The 21,463-nt window shown below is 40.2% G+C and overlaps 1 protein-coding gene across 4 annotated transcripts in view; it reads left to right on the forward strand.

Moving 5' to 3' along the window:
- SMARCD3 (SWI/SNF related BAF chromatin remodeling complex subunit D3) overlaps positions 1 to 21,463 on the forward strand; it is a 1,739,068-nt gene that overhangs the window by 1,217,166 nt on the left and 500,439 nt on the right. The window lies entirely within an intron of this gene.

The following is a 21,463-nucleotide window of genomic DNA, read 5'->3' on the forward strand; positions in this document are numbered from 1 at the left end:
ATGTAAAAAAATGACATTAAGGATTTGGAAACTACCACCAACTTCTAGTTGGTGGTAATTTGTGAATTCTTTTCAAAAAGCTTTTTTTCCAAAAAACAAAAGGTGCCATATGACGCCCATACATGCCCTTAGGGCATGTATGTGCGCCATATGCCCCCAAATTTCTTTTTCAGGGGGTGCAGCAGGGTGTTCTTGAGACACCCCTGCACCCTTGGAAAAATTCCTATTTTGTGATGAGCTAATTGCTAATCGCAAATTGCACCTTCATTCCTATGAGCCTCCTAGCCCATGGAAATGAATGGGTAATTTGCAATTAGCAAATTGCTCATTGCAAATTAGGAATGGTAAAGAATTGCTATTTATTCCTTAAAATTCGCTATTTAGGAAATGCAAAATAGTTTGATGGTACATATGGCGGTTCATCTGTAACAAGATAAGAAGATTAGGGATAGATTTATGATGACTGGTGCATCACCAGGGATGTGTCAGTCATCCTGTGCCGCTGTTCCGCCACCCATGGTGTGCTGCATTTACAATGCGGGGCATCATGGGGCAAAAATGGCACAGATGCGTGATGTATCTGTGATGTAAAGGTAGTGATTGCTGGAGTTGTATCGCAAGTGCGGTGCAGCTCAAGCAAGGCTCAGGGGTGCCCCATCTCCACAATGTTGCGTCAAGACCTATGCCTGCTTAAAGCAGGCGCAGGGTTTTGACGCAGTTTTCTCCTATCTGATTGTAAATACGGCACACCATGGGTGGCAGAGCAGCGGTGCACGTTAACTGGTGCATGCCTGGGGATGTGCCATTTAACATAAATCTGCCCCTTTACATTTAAGTATGTGCAGGACACACAGAGTCGGTGAGGCTTATCCAAGGTTAAGAAGAGATGAGTCCTGTTCACTGAAAAATTAGACATAGTCTTCACCTGATCAGCATTGCTGGACATGGCTAAATAATAGCTGCAAAATATTACTCTTGTTAAACAATTTTACTATTATAATCTCTGAGATTTGTCTCTTACTCTGCAACATCTCATTGTTGTTATCTTTCTTTAAAGATAAAGACAACATCAACATGAGTGACAATCTGCAATCAGTTGATTTTGACCTCATCATTGAACTTGTAATTGAAACATCAGTGGATGTTGATCCATTGGATGATTTAAATCCTGAGGATGAAGAAGAGCGTGATGAGGATGCAGATTTGTCCGAATTATATGACATAGGGTGGGAAGCTGACCTGCTTGAGCCTATGGAAATATAAACATTTATTTTTAAAATGTATAATTAATAAAAAGTAAAAATGTAAACCGTTTAATTTAAAAATAAAGACACCTTCAAAAACAGGTTATGTGTAGTGTCTTCAATAAAATATTAAAATATGCTCATAAAATTAGATCAGATTCACATATAAAATAGCACAGGTAACATAAATATAAATGTCATTTCTTTTCTGCTATTTCTGTATTGTAAATTTGCCAAGGACTAAAAAATCTTCTATTTAAAATGTCAAGTAGTGTGTTAAGTTTTTGATCATTGTTATTGATTTACTGTTTGGTAATAGTGGTTAATAACATTTTTTATTATATTTTACCACAGATTCAACTGCAGATCATTTCAAGATTTCACCATGCCAACAATAGAAAGAAAGAGAAAGGCTGCAAAACGTCAAAGACAGCAGGTGAAACAAAATAAGCAGCAGTCCTCTAACAAAAAGATTTGTCAAGTCACGAAGAAAGCACCGGGTAAGAGCACAAAATATTTCATAAGAAATATGTGTAGTAAAAAAAATATTACTACAGAAAATGTTTCAGTCCATAAAAAGATAAGCAAATCAAATGGAAAGGAAAGGCCAATCAAAAATGTTACTGCTAGAGCAAGAGATAACTCTGTGCATGATAGTAGAAGGAAACAACAGTTTAGGGACATTCGTAAACGAATGTTCCGCAACAGGATAATTGGCAATTTGTTAAAAAATATTAAGAAAGGTCAACAGAAACTGGTTTTTTATAAGAGAAAAAAAAAAGTTGAGAAAGTTATTGATCAGGCATTTGAAATTAAACGTAAGTTATTTATTTTGATAATCAATAGAATTAGGAAGCTAAACAAGGCAATTTATGATTTCAAAAGAAATAGTAGATGGAAGAGAATAGTTAATCGTAGTAATTATTCTGAAGTTTTTTCTGGAGAATGGATGCATAGTTCAAGCTGTGAGGCATTTTTTAATGAGGAGAGTTATTTCCAGGATAATGATTTGGTGCATGCAGTTGACACCAGTGGTCGTGCTTATGAAGTGAAAGATGGTTGTCCAGTTGAAAAAGAAAAACTTGTGACAACAGAGGCAGAAGAGGTGTTAGGTAATGAGGTTTTAGGAAGACGTGCTAAGGGTCCTGTGTACACCTGGAAGTGTAGTAGTATTTGCAGTGTGCGACAGGATTCCATCAATTTGCTTTGTGATTTTGTACGGTCATTTAATAAGAATTAGATCCTTGCAGAGTGAGAGAAGTGACAGGTTTGCATGGTCATTCACTGGCTTGTCTTTCTAGGAGAGTATGCCAGAGTGTTTTTCATCATTTCAGGATGCTAGCAGTGCATCATAATAAAGTGAGGAAATTAGTTAGAATGTTGTATTATGCTAAGAGTCCAGCAATTATGCTTAAACAATTATGCGCTGCTCTTTTGCATGGTTCTGAAATAGATGTGAAGAACATATGTGAAGAAATTGAGTTTTGTTACTTTGGAAGTAAAGAGGAGAATGTTGAAATTGACCCAGAAGAAGAGGGTAATGTGGAAGATAGTGTACAGGTTTCCAGTACAGATAATTTCCAGAGGGAAATTGCGACGTTTCAGGTGAAATCAAGTGAGAGGCCTAATTTCACTTGTGTGTGTTGTCGACGCACTTATTATAAGAATCAGACTAAGTTAGTGGATTTATATGCAAAAAGTGAAAGGGAAAATAATAGTGAATGGAAGGATTTTGCAACATACTTGATGGTAGAAAATTGTTTTGATTTGGGATTTGATCAACGTGTGTGTACTTATTGTTGTTGCAAATTAAATCAAAACCAGATGCCTGCTAGAGCAGTTCATAATAATCTGGAATTGGTTGAGATTCCTTCTGAATTGAAGGATTTAAATACTTATGAATCTATTTTGATTCAAAGTATCCATCCCTTTCAGGCTATTGTAAGAATGGAGCCAAAGACAGGGAAATTGCCTCCATCAGATTTACAGAGAGGATTAAAGGGAAGAGTTGTTTATTTGCCTCTAGATTTGAAGAAAAACATTAACACAATTGGAGTAGAAAAAGTGGAAGAGGAACCTCTGGTTATCTTAGTTAATGGGGTTCCGACAAAGAATAAGAAAATATGGCAAGATTTAGTAGATATTAGGAAAGTTAAAAAGGCAACATTGTATTTGAAAAAAAATAATAAATACTATAAGAATGTATATGTTGCAGAAGAGGAAGTAAGTGAGGAAGAGGATAGCGATTTGTGTGCTGGTCAAATTGAGAAAGTAGAACCCTCTACTAGTGAAGAAATATATGAACATTATAGTGTTCATCCTTTGCATTCCAAGGAAGTCATAGGGAATGCTATTGAGTTGTTTCAAATGAAACAAGCCAAAGGGAGTCCCATTAGTGTTTGGGAGGAAAGTTTGGAAGCTCGGTGTTTCCCACAGCTTTTTCCAACAGGTCAGGGAGGAAGATATGATGAGCGACCTCATCAAATTCCTGCTTCTGAATACCGGACTTTGCGATTGTATGCAGGAGATGCTAGGTTTCGACAATGCATTCCCTATTTGTTTCATCTCCTGTTTGAAAGCGATCTGTCTGGACTGTCATATGCAGTGAACCACATCTTGAAAAGTGGTATACACATGCAAAACATCTCGGCAAGTGACTTTATGGATAAAGTCAATGTCCAAGACAGTATTTTGGATTCTCACCTGATTAATCTCATGGCGTGTCAGCGTGGTACTAATGAGTACTGGTACCGTCGTCATGGTGATTTAAAATGTATGCTGAGGAACTTAGGTACTCCCACATGGTTCCTCACTCTGAGCTGTGCCGAGTATGGCTGGGAAGACTTACTTGAATTTCTACGAGAGGCAAATGCTAACGTAGATAACATCGAATTCAAGACACCCGGAGAACTGTGCTCTTTGGATCCAGTCAATGTATGTAGGTACTTCAATCATAGATTTGAAGCTATGATGTCTTTCATCATGAATAAGAAGAATCCACCTCTTGGAGAGGTGTTGGATTTCTTCTGGAGAAAGGAGTACCAAGCAAGAGGTGCTCCTCATATACATATGTTGCTGTGGATCAAGGATGCACCTAAATTTGGAACGGATCCAGAAGACTCAGTGATGAGTTTCATCCAACAGTATTCTACGTGTGCTGTTCCAAACGCAAAGGAGAAGAAAAGCCTAAGAGAAAAAGTTCTGCGTTTCCAAAGCCATCGATGTGGAAAGTACTGCCGTCGTAAATTCCGAAACAAGGACAAGTTCTACACCAAATGTCGTTTCGGTTTTCCACGACCGGTGATTTCTAAAGGAAGAGTAAACAGTTTGATGTCTTCGCTGCGACATAATGTCATGAAGAAATCACCTAAAAACACATACAATTTGAAGAGGAACGAAGAGTCCAAGTACATCAACGACTACAACCCGGTGATTTTGTCCATGTGGAATGCTAACATGGATATACAGTTTGTGGCTGATAACTGTATGGCTGTGGCTCGGTATGTGACGTCTTACATCACCAAAAAAGAGAAGACAGAATTGAAGGATATGTGGGAGGACATTTCCCATGAAAAGAGCCTCAGCAAGAAGTTGTACAGTTTCAGTCTGAAGATGTTGTCGCATCGAGAAATTGGAGCTTACGAATGCTCTGACCGGTTGTCTTCAGCAAGTCTCTATGCCAAGTCCAGGAGTATCGTTTGGGCGAGTCTTGGTCTTGCTGCAACGCGTAATCGAGTTCTGAAACCTGTGCGGGAAATTGAGTATTTGGCGGAAAAGGAGCCAAACAGTACCGACATTTTGAAGACCAACATGTTGGATACATATTATCCAAATAGAAGCAGTCACCTCGACAATGTTTGTCTGTATGAGGTTCTTCAAAATTACATATTCAAGAGGAACATCAAAGAAGATACTGAGAAAGGAGTGTATGCTGTAATAGGAAGTGAGGGATGTCTGGTCAAGCAAAGAAAATGCCACTTGGTAAACCATCGAAAATTGAGTGGCGAATCTCCTGAAAAAAAGGAGTTTTTCTATTTAGCACTTTTGCAACTTTTCAAGCCTTGGCGTGCAGAAGAGGAACTGCTTGGAGATTTCCTCTGTTACGAAGACTCTTTCAATGCCGCCAAGGAGACCATAGAATGTCCTGCTTTTCCCAAATATGTAGAAATGTTGATTGCGGAAATTGAGCAGGAAGCAACGATTGCAGCCGAGATTGCCAGAGACAGTTCTCAGGACAGTCAGAGTTCTGCTTCATTGAGTCAGGATCCACTAGGAGGACCTGTTATCGAAAATGAAGCTGCCACTGCCATGAATGAAGTGGAAAGAGCCATGGCACATGCTCAGGAGGATGCGGTTAACTTAGAAGAGTTGGAAAGACAACTCAACGTTGAGCAGAGGAAAATATATGACGAAGTTACCATGCAAATTGATCATGGATTAAGTCATGACAAGAAAGAGTGCTCATGTACGTCGTTGAAGCCTGTCCGACTGTACGTGAGTGGAGAAGCGGGAACTGGAAAAAGTTTCCTCATTAAAGCAATTTCATGCTATTTGCAGGAAAGGACAGAGTCATCGCTGTCTTGTGTTGTCACCGCTCCAACTGGACTGGCAGCACATAACATTAAAGGGATTACTTTACATCGTTTACTGATGCTGCCAGTGGAGCATGACAACAAATTACAATATCACAAGCTATCTGGAGATGCTTGTTTTGAAGTTTCAAGAATCTTGAGGAAAATGAAACTTCTTATCATTGACGAAGTAAGCATGGTTTCCAATGTCATGCTTGCCTTTGTGCATTTGAGAATGCAAGAAGTTCTCAAAACAGAGTATGATGTGTTATTTGGTGGCAAACACATCATTGTTTTCGGAGATCTTCTGCAGCTGACACCAGTGAAAGGGCAACCTGTGTTCAAAATGCTCACGCATGAAGATACCAGGAAGTGCCTAGGCAGCATTGGCAACGTCAATATATGGTTAAACTTCAATTATGCTGAACTGCATGAAAATATGCGTCAGGCGAAGGATGAAGTTTACAAGACTATTCTACAAGATGTTAGAATTGGAAAAGTGACCGAGCATGGGAAAGAAGCTTTACATGCACGATTACTGTCAAATTTATATCCAGAACAAGATGTTGTGCCTGAGAATATTTTTCAGAAAATTACTGATAAGAAATCTGGAATATGTTTGATGCCAACTCTTGCAGAATGTGCCAAATTCAACAACAAAATGTTGCATTTAGAAAAGCAAGAGATTGTGAAACTGGAAGCTATTGACCGAGTAGAGCATATGGGATCAACAATTATTTTGTCTGAGAATCTGAAAACAAAATTGGATTCATTAGAGAAGAGTATATCTAAAACTGCAGGTTTTGAAAAGACTCTGAATGTGTGCTTGAACTGCCGTATAATTTTAAGAAGGAATTTACATGTTGAAAGAGGTCTGGTAAATGGATCAATGGGTAATGTTGTTGATTTTGTGAAATACAGAAATAGAGATGGAATTGAATTTTTAAAAATTAAATTTGATGGCATTGAGGAAGTACAGCTAATTGGTCGTTGCTCTGCTAGATTTTTGCTTGTAAAAGACTTATATGTTCGCCGTAAGCAGTTTCCTGTTTGCTTGGCATATGCGGTGACAATCCATAAATCGCAAGGTTTAAGTGTAGACTGTGCATTGGTGAATATTGGCAGTTCTGTGTTCAAGGAGGGTATGGCATACGTGGCATTGTCACGAGTTATAACTTTATCGGGATTGTACTTGATTGAGTGTGATGTCACAAACATTTGTGCGGATCTAGATTGTGTTAAGGAATACAATAGGTTAAGAAGAGAGTATGCGTCACATTTGCCTCAGTATCCTTTGTTTGAGAAACGTGTGGTAGGCCGGAAACGAAGAAATGTGACCAATACTGGGGAGGTTGTAGCAAAAAGACGAAAAGTCGATGAACCTAAAATTACAAGCAGAAACAAAAAGGATTCTGTTGAAGATGTTGTTGGTTTTCAATTTGAAAACAGTTCTGGTGTCAACTGCTATGCTAATGTAGTGGTTAATGTTTTGTTTTCTCTAGAAAATGTAAAAGAAGAGATTGTGGTCAATTTGGATCAAAGATTTTGCAGTTTGTTAAATTCTGTGTTAGAGAAATGTAGCACTGATAGAAGAAACATAGAAAGTGTGTCTGAAATTCGAAATCTGTTAGACAGATGTTCAGGCCAAACACAATTCTCTCAAAATATTCAGCAAGATTGTCAGGAGTTTTTAATGTATATGCTTGATGTATTGCATGCTGAAGGTGTAGATGTAGATCAGCTGTTTGGGCTTTCTTATCAATGGCAGCATGACTGCGAGAACTGTATGGTATCAAGTACTACTAGTGTAGACTCAGAAAGATTTATATATTTAACTTTGCCAGACAGTAAATCAGTCTCCTTTAATAAGCTAGTAAAAGCAGCTGATCACAACATGGAGTGTAGCCAATGTAAATCTGAAATGATGTCCACATTATTTATACGAACATATGGCCAGTATGTCATTTTAATGTTCCAATGATGTAGGCCTGATGGAACAAAATTGACAACTTTAATTAAAAATTTTGTAGCTTCGCAGTTGTCAATATCAGGAAGGACTTTTGTAACTGCAGCAATTATATATCATGACGGCCCTTCAATAACATCAGGACATTACACAGCTTATTTAAAGTCTAGAAATGGCTGGTCATTCTGCAACGATTCTGTTTTAATTTTCAAAAAAAAATTGCCGTATGACCTTAAAAACTCTTACCTGGTGTTTTTAAAACCAAAATTTTAGGGAAATAATCTTGGGATGTGCTCTGTGGAATTTCAAGAAGTTCTAATGGCTCCTACACAATTTGGCCTTGAGGAAAAGTGTAGTTCAGAGACATAACTTCTAACCATAAGACTGGACGTCATGGAGAAATAAGTGCACTTTGAATGAGTTCAGAAAAACTATTTCTTTTTATAAGCTAATTGAAGCAGCCAATCAAAACATAGAGTAGAGGGAATGTAAGTCTGCAACGCTGTCTACTGTTTTACATTGCTTTGTGATTGAAAGTGATGTAGAGAATTAAATAATTGTAGTAGTCATAGAGTTAGTGTAAGTCTGCTTCATAGTAAGCAGTATCAGTGTCATAGGAAATGTAGAACATGACTGAGCAAGAAGGGGAAGATATTACTATTCCAGGATTGTGAAAATGATCTTCAACATTTTAATTCTGAAAGTTGCGGAAATGCGAAATGACGGGATTGGCTTACAAGAAATCCAAGAGTTATAGATGGGTCTGACAAGATTTGGCCTTGTGGAAACTTGTGGTAGAGAGCAAGAAGTCATTTATTGCATGTAACATGTTTTTAAAAACGATGGAGATTTTCTTTCAGAAAGTGGCGGGCTGAAAGTAATAACAGCACAAAAGAGTGTAAGCTGTTCATAGGACATCCTTTGACGTCATGGAAAGTAAGTTAACTTTAAGGAGTTCTGAATTCTGATTTCTTATGTTGTATGGGTTTTTTAAACACAATCATTTTGATTGTGTTTATTTTTCCCCGCTGTTATATGATGAATACCTTCAAGTCACTGTTTTTAGTGAATTTTGATACATTCTGAGAACAACAAAAATAAACCATTTAACATGTATAATTAATTCTGTACTGTTTGCATTTATGATGTATATGTAGAACTGTGTAGGAGGCATGGAGAAGGTGAGGCTTCTGTAAGTGTCAAAGTTGTTGCATGCAGTGCTGCACTTCTGCGTATTCTTTCATATGCTAGACTACATCTGCACAATGAGATACCTAAGCAAAGGAAACACAAGTGATGTGATTGTGAAATGAGCAAAATAAATTGCACGTATTTCAATTACATCACCTGTGTTTCCTATCATTACGAATCACATTGTGCAGATCAAGTTTAGGTCTGTCCAGGGAAACATAGGAGGTTTGGACTTTGTTCAAGAGTGCAGTGGACATGACTCACTTCATTGGTAGACCTTTACATGTATTATGTCCTCTATTCTCTTCAACAACTCGAAATTTCATCTGCAACCCTGAGTAGGCCTCACCTCAAACAAACCTCTGGATAGGACACATCTTATTGGCATCCTGAAGCAATTATTTAAAATTTTAGTGTCTTGCGACACTTTTCTGAGACAACAGCAATGCAAAAGATGCACCATGTTTTAAGATAGGCCTCACTTCATCTGCATCAAGATACTGTTAGTTTAAAATGTATATCTTTAGGACTGTGTAGGGGGCCTGGAGAAGCAGAAGCTTCTGTAAGTGTCAAAGTTGTTGAAAAACTGTTTGTCCTTCAATCTTTTCCCTTGTCTTTTGTAATTTTTAAATACATGTTTTAATATTTTTGAAATGTTTGTTCTCTCTTTCACAGATTGAAAGTATAAAAACAAAAAGTGAGTAATTTAACGACAATTATAAGGTAAATGCTTTGTACTCTTTTCGTTACATTTCTATCACATTCACCTACTATTAGTTCCACTGCTTCATTTCTTTAACCCTCAGTTTCCTGCCTTTGCTACTTCCCTCATTCCTTTCTCTATTACCTACTTACTCAACTCCTTCCACTCTTTTTCTCAGTCCCTCTCTTCTCATAGTTCCTCACTCTTGTTCACTCACTCCGTCTCTATTACTTTTAGTGTCTTTGACTGATCACTCTATCACTACTTGTTCATAATGCTTTCTCTGTGTAGTTGAAGCACACTAAGGGGAATATTATGAACACAGCCAATAAAATTATTGCTCTTTTTATTGGCAGAAAACTGGTTAAAAAGTGGTTTTAGCGGCAGTTTTCTGCCGCAAAAGCAGCTTTAGCGACACATTTCTGCCAATAAAAGCTGCAAAACTTTTATTGCCTATGTTGATGATATGGCTCTATGTTACTTACATTTCTTTGCTGTTTCAATTAATCTTTTTCTGTTATTTTTTGTTTTCTGTTTTCTATTTTTTCTCTCTGTTATTCCTCATGTTTTAATCTTATTTTGAACATTCACTCACATTCTCCAAGAAACTCTTCTTTGTTAATGTTATACTCTCTTTTTTTTTCTTTCACTTCGTTATATATTTTGTTTTTCACAATTATACCCTCTTCCGTCTTTTCTTCGGTAAATAGATCTATTAAACAGTATCTCTTCTTTACTCCCTATAGCTGTCTTTCTTTTAACATCACTCTCTGTTTACTTTCCTTATACTTACTCTTTTTTCTTTAAAAAAAATTTTGGGGTTAGCTCCCGGTCCGCGTACCGGGAAGCTAACCCGGGAGCGAACCAAAAGAAATAGAGCTTGCCAGAGTGCTAAACATTCTAGCAATTTTTTTTGAAAGGGAAGGTAGTTCTGAAAAGAACTTTTTTTTAAATATTTTTGTTGTTTTATATTTTTTTTTATTTTTTTTTATTTTTTGTTTTTTTTGTATTTTTTGAATGATTTTATATTTTTTTGGTTTTTTTTGGGGGGGGGGGAAACAACAAAAAACAGGCGTTGAAAAGGGCTCAACAGGAGCAAAAAAAAAATTACTGGGGGCGGTTAGGGCAATCATGGTGTTCATATGCTAGGTTTATAGCATTTATGCTCATGTTGCCACAAGCTAACAATGCACGACAGTGCATACAAGAGTGAATCATGTGCCCAAAATTTTCTTGAATATTTGGCACAGTTTCCCGTGCCTCTTCTGGTGTTAATGCAATTGGTAATGTTGGTCTGGCCACAGGAGTTGGTCTTGGATTGTCCTGCATATCCCTTATTTCCGCCCGGCTGTAATTTAGTGGATGCTTCCTTGTCATGTGCCTGTGCATTGTGTGATTTCCGTAGCTATATTTCTTGTCCGTCCCTCTTGATAATTGTTCTTTGCATATGCGGCAGGTGACATACCTCGCATTGACTTTTTTTTGGCCACGAGGGATCGAATAAAACTGCCAGATGAAACTGGCTTTCTTTCTGGAAACCCGGGGCACCTCTTCTAAGAACTGTGGTTCTTCTCCCTCCTCATCCATTTCTTCATCTTCCTCCTCAGTGTTGGTAATGACCTGGGGAGGTGGTCCTCTCTTCCCATGAGGAGGTGGAGGTGGTGGTGGGGGTCCACCAGCTGAAGCTACCAATGAAGCCATTTTCCAACAAGCAAAATAGGTCTTCCTCTCACAATGATGAAAGTCAGAGTGAGGAAGGAAGGAGGGGTTTTCATCATTTGGGAAAAACAATACTTCTCAACCAATGAAAAGTGTTATTTTTAGGTCACCTGACCTAGCCTTACATCATTATGAAACCAAAAGTGAAATGAACCAATGAAAAGTTTTATTAACAAGTCACATGACCTCTCACGCTCATGTTACGCGCTGCGGAACGCGCCCCGGTTAGCTTCCGGGTCGCTAAGCTTCGCGCCCCGGTCCGCGCCCCGGGACACTTCCGGGTGCGCTAACGCGGTACGTCACAAGACGCATTACGCGGCAACGCGATACGTCGCGTTTTCGCGACGCGCCGCGGATCGCTTCCGGGGAGCTGCGTTTCGCGCCTCGGTCTGCGCCCCGGCGCACTTCCGGGTGCGCTAATGCAGTACGTCATAAGACGCATTACGCGGCAACGCGATACCGTCACTATGTTGATTTTTTACCGGTTCGTGGACCGGGTCGCGGCATCAAATTGAGCTAACGGGAAGCTTCCCGGTCCGCGGACCGGGAGCGAAACAAAAAAAATATTTACAATTTTTTATTAATAAACATATAAAATATATTTTTGGATTTAAATAAGAATACAATTTACAGCTATAGATATTTGCTATTAAAAAACCATTGAAATTCACTGAAAAAACCATAGGTTATAAACCATATATAGTTAGGAATTAGCATTTACAAAACCTTGAAAATTCACTGAAAAAACCATAGGTTATACACCATATATAGTTAGGAATTAGCATTTTTAAAACCTTATTTTACTCACACAAAACCATTGAAATTCCATATATAGTTAGTTGCACTAACTATATATCGCGCACCCGCAATCCACTGCTGATGATGTCACATATTACATCATTCATGACATGGTCAGTGACATCACTGATGACATCACTGATGACATCTCAAATGACATCACTGATGACATCACTGATGACATCTCATTTGACATCAATGACCACATCACTGATGATATCATTCATGTGACAATACAATGCATCTCCTCACATTTTAATATAACCTCTGTTTCACCCAGTGTTAAATACAGAGTATAATTTTTGAAACCATTGACACACCAATACTAGTTACTACATATGTACTCATTGGCAAGTTCTATATTCCAGTTTTGCCTCCAGTGCACAATATATACAGTGTCCCCATTCGCCCTTCACCCATCTTACGGTCAGTTTATCAAATCAAACAACGTGCTGCTGTCTTCACAAAATCTACCTGTCCCCTCCTCTGGCGAGACATTTTGATCTGGTTCACCAACGGGACAGGACCAAACTACAGTACTTTGGCTTGGATTGTGTACCGGAAAACCCCAGAGGAGGGGACAGGTTAAAAACATTGAGACGCCTGGAGTCAAGGTACATAATCGACCTCATGACCAAAGCTCCTAGGGGGCTTAATCATGGGGAGGAACTGGCAGTACATTTGGGGAAATAATCAATGAGAGTACTAACTTGACATTTTCCCATGACTCTATGCATAGTAGATTTTGTGAAGACAGCAGCACGTTGTTTGATTTGATAAACTGACCGTAAGATGGGTGAAGGGCGAATGGGGACACTGTATATATTGTGCACTGGAGGCAAAACTGGAATATAGAACTTGCCAATACATGGCATGATGGACTTTGGAAACATTGGCCTGGGGCTTGATTTTAGAGCACCCAACATCCTCCCCGGATGTGTATACACGGGGTACTATGCCGATCCACGGCAAGATGTGATTTGTTTCCACACAGGGCTAATTTGCACCTAACTGTGAACTGTATTGACATGTTCCAAGATGGCGCGCCCATCTAACTGAGGTAGTCCGTCTACCATGTTTATGATTGTTTTGTCGCTATATCCCAGGCATGCCCTCACAGTGTAACTGACACTGAGGAAGGCGTATGCTGAAACGTGTCTGTTAACTGTTTGTGAATAAACTTATGGTGTGAGCACTGCAAAACCGTTTGGCTCCACGAGTGCGGTTCTTTGGAGGATACAATCTCTGAGGCTGAGCTGAAAATATATATATATATATATATATATATATATATATATATATATATATATATATATATATATATATATATATATATATATATATATATATATATATATATATATATATATATATATATATATATATATATATATATATATATATATATATATATATATATATATATATATATATATATATATATATATATATATATATATATATATATATATATATATATATATATATATATATATATATATATATATATATATATATATATATATATATATATATATATATATATATATATATATATATATATATATATATATATATATATATATATATATATATATATATATATATATATATATATATATATATATATATATATATATATATATATATATATATATATATATATATATATATATATATATATATCCCAAACACACCGCTTCGATTCCTGGAAAAGTAAGAGGCCACATGGGGGTCCGGTTGGAAGCCTGTATTGGGACACCACAGGCATAAGCTCCTGGCAGAAGCCCTGTCCTGAGTCAGCATTTCAGGGCGGCCGGTGTTACCAAATCCTTAGTCAAGTCGACAGAAAACAACATCAGCTGAACCAGCAAGACTCTTCACAGAACGGGGTCTCTGAGCACGCAGCTGGCAGCGTGCAAAATATCCCAAACACACCGCTCCGATTTCTGGAGAAGTAAGAGGCCACATGGGGGTCCGGTTGGAAGTCTTTATTGGGACATCACAGGCATAATGCATTTCGGCGCTCCTGCTCCTTCCTCAGATGCCTCTGCACACATGACTCTATTCCACCCACACTTTAAAATTGCCTCCTGCTGTGCTCCCATTGGTTAAGGAGCCTCACCCCCCAGTCACCTGTCACCACGCCTACTGTAGTTCCTAGCCACATACTACAGTTCCCAGAGTACATCGGAATGGGCTGTGTTGGAGGCGGAAAAAATGAGGAACGGCTGGAATAGTCTGGATAATAGGGGCAAAGTGTGCGATATCCAGGTGGGAGGCTGTGTTTTGTAAAAAGTGTCCAAATGCCTCCTTGGGACCCCACTGACGTTCTAGCCCCTTGTGGAGACTGCAGGCGGGCCACAGGACAGGATACAATGCTCCGATTTCTGGAGAAGTAAGAGGCCACATGGGGGTCCGGTTGGAAGTCTTTATTGGGACATCACAGGCATAATGCATTTCGCCGCTCCTGCTCCTTCCTCAGATGCCTCTGCACACATGACTCTATTCCACCCACACTTTAAAATTGCCTCCTGCTGTGCTCCCATTGGTTAAGGAGCCTCACCCCCCAGTCACCTGTCACCACGCCCACTGTAGTTCCTAGCCACATACTACAGTTCCCAGAGTACATCGGAATGGGCTGTGTTGGAGGCGGAAAAAATGAGGAACGGCTGGAATAGTCTGGATAATAGGGGCAAAGTGTGCGATATCCAGGTGGGAGGCTGTGTTTTGTAAAAAGTGTCCAAATGCCTCCTTGGGACCCCACTGACGTTCTAGCCCCTTGTGGAGACTGCAGGCGGGCCACAGGACAGGATACAATGATTCCTGACACCTCGTGAAGTCACAAGCTGTTCCTGGCAGAAGCCCTGTCCCGAGTCAGCACTTCAGGGCGGGCCGGTGTTACCAAATCCTTGGTCAAGTCGAAAAAAACAGCATCAGCTGATCCAGCAAGACACCGGCCTCTTCACAGAACGGGGCCTCTTAGCACGCAGCTGGCAGCGTGCAAAATATCCCAAACACACCGCTCCGATTCCTGGAGAAGTAAGAGGCTACATGGGGGTCCGGTTGGAAGCCTTTATTGGGACACCACAGGCATAATGCATTTCGGCGCTCCTGCGCCTTCCTCAGATGCCTCTGCACACATGACTCTATTCCAACCACACTTTAAAATTGCCTCCTGCTGTGCTCCCAGTGGTTAAGGAGCCTCACCCCCCCCCAGTCACCTGTCACCACGCCCTCTGTAGTTCGTAGCCACATACTACAGTTCCCAGAGTACATCGGAATGGGCTGTGTTGGGGGCGGAAAAAATGAGGAACGGCTGGAATAGTCCGCATAATAGGGGCAAAGTGTACGATATCCAGGTGGGAGGCTGTGTTTTGTAAAACGTGTCCAAATGCCTCCTTGGGACCCCACTGACGTTCTAGATATTATATCTAAGTAAGGGGTGAATACACCACCTTACCCAGGTTGCAATTGCAGACCTGTGGTGTCAGTTTGGAAGGCTAACCAGGGGTTGCACAATACATGCTGCAGCAACTGGTAGGCCTAGGGTGCACCTATGCCCTGGGTACCTAAGGTACCATCTACACGGGCTCACAACGGTGACCCAGTAACCAATCTGGTATGTACCTAAAGTACATGGTATCAATTTAGAGAGAGAACAGCTAGGCTGTGTTCCTGATTAGCAGGGCCACAGCCATACTAAAGTCGAAAAACCAGTGAATCACATCAAAAAGTGGGGGTAACCATAGGAAGCAGACCCTACTCTCCTACGTGAGTCAGGAAGACAACTAAAATAGATAGAACAGGCAGAGTGAAAACACGAAAGAATTATGAAGGAAATGGATACCACAGCCAAAATGGCTGCAGCTTATGCCAAGTAAAATATTACACGTTTTCCACAACACCACCACCAGATAAAGACTCTTAACTCCTAGATTCTTCAGGGAAAAGATAGCTACTCAGGCTGCTAACTTCAGAAGTATTTCCAATACACAAGCATTACTAGCACATTATGACCGTGCACACTAGGATGAAATGGACCAACTCATCCAGTTTCTCCCTCGGGAACACAAATCAAAAGCACAAGACCTGGTTTGTGAGGGGCAGTTAATTTCTAACATCCAAATACGATGCTCCCTAGATGCTGCTGATACATCTACCAGAGCTGTAAACACGAGTGTTCTTTTATGAAGACACGCCTGGCTGCGCATATCAGGGTTTAAAACGGAGATTCAAACTTCCATATTAAACACACCCTTTGACAAGGAACACCTTTTTGGACCAGTGGTAGACACTTCATTGGATAAAATGAAGTAGGATAATGAAATGACTAAATACATGGGAGCACTTCAGTCTCCACAAGGGTGTGGTTCCTTTTGTGGCTCCTTTTATAGAGCAGGATCTAAAACGACTTCCTCAGCCACCGCGTCCACCTGTAAGGGCAATAACCAGCCCTCAGGTTCCAAGGGTTTCTACCGAGGCAATTATAGAGGAAACAACGGCAAGGGCAGAGGTAGAGGTTTCAACACATGTACCTCGCCATCCAATACAAAACAGTGACTTGTCCATAATTCCCCCCAACCACTTAGCACCTGTAGGGGGAAGACTGGCACAATTTCTATCAAAGTGGCAGTCAATTACAACAGACAAATGGGTTCTCCAAATTATCCATTCTGGTTACTGCCTGGAGTTCATCAACACTCCTCCAAACATTCCCCCAAAGTCGCACAGACTTCCACCAAATCACCTAGACCTTCTCAAACAAGGTGTACAATCCCTGCTACTAAAACAAGCCATAGAGCCTGTACCACCTCAACACCAAGGGTTGGGCGTATACTCCTTTTACTTTCTAATTCCTAAAAAGGACGGCTCTCTCAGACCCATACTGGATCTCAGAGAACTCAACCTTTACATACAGTCAGACCACTTCCACATGGTAACACTGCAACAAATACCGCCTCTTTTGCAGAAAGGCAAATTTCTTTGTACTCTAGATATAAAGGGCTCCTACCTTCATATTCCAATCCATCTGGCTCACCACAAATTTCTCAGATGTGTGGTAGCAGGTCAACACTACCAATTCAAAGTGCTCCCATTCGGTGTCACCACAGCCCCCAGAGTCTTCACAAAATGTCTTGCAGTAGTAGCTGCACATCTCAGAAGACAAAATATACATGTCTTTCCCTATCTGGACGACTGGCTCATCAAAGCCAGCACATACCAGCAATGTCGCAAGCACACTTCACTAACCACATAGTCCTGTTCGCAAAATCCAAAAACGCAAAATGCCAAAGCTTCACCTCCAGGTATCCACACCCATTGTCCAAAGGCAATGCTCTATGGATGAACTGGTCAGTATTATTTGCCAACGCTTTTCTGCCTCTCCTACTCATTCCATCAGTGGTTCGGAAATTCAGGCAAATATCACTCACCCTAATACTAGTAGCTCCAACATAGGCACGTCAACCCTGGTTCACAGCCCTGTTGGAACTCTGTCTAGTACCACACTAAAAATTACGTTTAACTCCCAGTCTCCTCACTCAGAGCCATGGAGAAATCAAACATCCAGATCCCAAACAACTGAACCTTGCAATCTGGCTCCTGAAGTCATAGTTTAGTTATCTCAAACTTCCACTAGATTGCAGGAATATTATTAAAGAGGCTTAGAAATCCTGCCACAAGGGCCTGCTACGCAGCCAAATGGAAGCGTTTTGTTATTTATTGCAATAACAATCATAGCAACCCTCTTGATGCTTCCATACAGAACATACTGTGCTACCTATTACATTTGCAGCAGTCTGCATTGGCCTATACATCCATCAGACTGCATCTTGCTGCAATAGCAGCTTACCTTCAAAATAGGCAACACTTATCGCTATTTAGAGTGCCCATCATCAAAGCATTCATGGAAGGGCTAAAAAGGGTAATACCACCAAGACTTCCATCTGCTCCAGTAGTGAATCTTAACATAGTCCTCACAAGGCTAATGGGTCCACCATTTGAATCCATGCACAAATGTGAACTACAGTTCCTTACTTGGAAAACAGCTTTCCTCATTGCAATCACTTCATTGAGGAGAGTGGGTGAACTACAGGCATTAACCATGGAAGAACCCTTTTTTCCAGTTACATAAAGATAAAGTAGTTCTTCGTACCAACCCTAAATCCCTCCCTAAGGTTGTATCTGCATTTCACATCAATCAGTCGGGTAAATTACCTGTATTCTTCCCTTACCATGGCTCTGTTGCAGAACGAGTTTTACATACCTTAGCTGTCAGAAGAGCTCTTTTGGATTACACTGAAAGAACAAAATCATTTCGTATAACCAAACAATTCTTTGTAGCTTTTGCGCAATCCTATCTCCAAATCAGGAATCGCTAGCTGGATTGTCAAGTGTATTCAGATTTGTTACCAAAAAGCCAAAAGGACTCTCACAGTACCCCCTAGAGCACATTCCACTCGCAAGTTAGGGGCCAATATGGCTTTCTTAGGGAATATCCCCATTATCTGCAAAGCAGCAACATGGTCCACACCACACACATTCACCAAACACTATTGTGTAGATGTGTTAGCAAGACAACAAGATAATGTGGGCCAAGCAGTACTTAAAACATTATTTTAGACAACTCCAACAGGATAACCACCGCTTCGGGGAGACTGCTGTATAGTCTATGTAAAGCATAGTACTCCATTCTCTTACCCACTGCGGAAAACAATCTGAAGATGGAGCTGATGACAATGTGTACCTTCACCTAAGGGAGGACCCCCCTACCTTGTGTCTAGGGAAAACTTCTTCCAGAAAAACAAAGTGCTACAACAAGAACTGCTGAACGGAATTACATTTGGCAGGAAGCTAGATCTTGGTGCACAGATTGTGCTTTTTGTGATTCAGTAGTTTTTGAGAAATTAAGTGTCAGAAAGATGTAGATATCTGAACGGTTGGGTCCGCGAGAGTCTGTAGAAACTATTGCGGGAATGACAATTAAAAAATAGAACGTTCCGATTGGCCCTGGGAGCTTAATATCCCTTGGGCCATCTCACTCTCTCATGAGTAAACACTATGATTGTCTGCAAGCAACATGAAAAAATGTTGCTAGCAGCCATCACAGGACTCCTGAACATGTAGAAAAAATAATAATATAAGGGGCTGTTTAGGAATACTCTGAACCCTCAGGCCCCACAGGAGGGTGAAAAACAATATAATTAGAATAAATTGCCACAATCCCGCTAGACACCTGTGAGATCGGGACCCCCTCCCCTTCAAAATGGAGGCTAGGGCAGCTTTGTTCAATTATAGGCCCCAGGGAGACCATCCACATGGCCAAAATTCAGATAAAAGGGGACGGGGGTCCATGACTCCACAGGCCCTGGGGAGCCATCCCTGGGGATGATTTCATTATTAAAGGGGAGTGGGGCATGCAGCCCCCCCCTCCCTGAGCCATTGAAGGCCCGGGAGTGCACCTCCAGGCCGAAATGTTTAGAGAAGGGGAGGCAGGAACACACCACCAGGGCTGATTCCTTTAATTGAGTTAGGTGGGCCACGCAGCCCAGCTCCTTGAGCCTTCTATGGTCTTGGGGAGCCCATAACCTGGGCTGACTCACCTGCTGTTTCCCGGGAAGTCCACCCCTGAACCGGGGAAGCAGGGTCAAGACGGATTTGCATATTGCAGGGTCCAAAGTGGGGTGGTGTGGTGAGCAAAAAAAGATGGATTAAACCCAGATCTGTGACTGAGGTGAATGTTAGATTTGCTCAGCATTCCGTACATCGTATACTCTTTTTGCTATAAACGAGTATAGCATTAGAGCCATTAAAGTAAGTGCACAATAGCTCAGAATAATATGAAGCATCATTACTGCTATCATACATACAACCCTCATAAGTAAAGGAAGTCTGTGTTAGATTCAACTTTGACCCTATACCATACACTTCCTGGGTAGCTGAGTTCATTTTGACTATGCAACACAGATCAAAGGGTAACCTATTCTGCACACAGCATTCAATCTGTAGACAACTGTTCAGGGAAAACCAAGCCCCTTCAGATACTCAAGCCCTGTTACATAAATAATACCCTACTACAGACAGTCTTTACCTGCATCAGACCCTGACAGTCACTTAAGCTACAATGAGAAATTAAGTAGATATGAGTAGAAAAGTGGGTACTGTTAACACTCTTTACTATATGAAGAGAGTTTTCTCTGTACTATACTGTTTGCAGACAGTGAAACTCTCATGAGAAATATACAACAGAGTATTAAAAAGTATCTACGAAGAACAGTGTATACTCTATGCAAAACTTGCCCAAAGAGCGACTATTCACTTACAATAAGCAAGGTTTAAAGGGCTACAAATCATACTACCTGCAGCCTTCACACAGTGATGAAAAATTTACAGGTAACCCATCTTGTGAAGCAAAACAAGCACATGTACATAGGTTAGTACCTAGTGCACACACTCTTCTATGGTATGTAGAATCGGGCATGCTGAGAGGATTCTTTCTAATAACTCAACGTTACTATGTTTTACATACAATATTTGCACTGTTGGAAACTTTTTCTGCAGAGCCATAAGACTTGTGTGGAACATGCTGAACACAGCTCATCAACTGTCACCTGCACACAGAGTTAGTCCTCAATACAAAGATTTATAATGTGTTCAATACCTATATCCACCTAAGATGCATTAGGAGCACGTATTTTGTAAACACTTAAACCCTTTAGCTAGACACAGGCTGCACAAAATTAGGTAGAAAAGTAATATGGTAGGTACACCCATTAGCTAGACACAAGCTGTACAAAATTAGGTAGAAAAGTAATATGGTAGTTACCTGCCACTATGTAAACCTAAACAAATATGTTTTTAAAAACAAGAACACTTGTTAGGTGATGTCATCAATGATGTCATTTGAGATGGTATTAGTGATGTCATAAATGATTGTACTATGTGATGTCATAAGCTTTGCAAGGAGAGGGCACACGTTATAGTTATCCCTGCTAACTATAACTGGTGAATTTCTGAGTTTTTTTGTGTGATCAAAACGTTAATGTTGTCACTGACCTATTCACCTCACTATAATGAAAATGTAACCTTTGTTTTTTTCAGTGAATATATATATATATATATTTTTTTTTTGTCCCTTAACAAATTTACTGTACGTGGTAAAATACATTCCTGTGCAGTAAAGGCTGCATGGTAAACACATTGCATGGTGAAGACTGTTTCCTGCAAAATAGAGATCCAGTGTAGGTGAATGAGGATGTCTGGAGTAATG

This window comes from Lissotriton helveticus, chromosome 10 (genome assembly GCF_964261635.1).
Source record: "Lissotriton helveticus chromosome 10, aLisHel1.1, whole genome shotgun sequence".
In the NCBI taxonomy this organism is placed as follows: domain Eukaryota; kingdom Metazoa; phylum Chordata; class Amphibia; order Caudata; family Salamandridae; genus Lissotriton; species Lissotriton helveticus.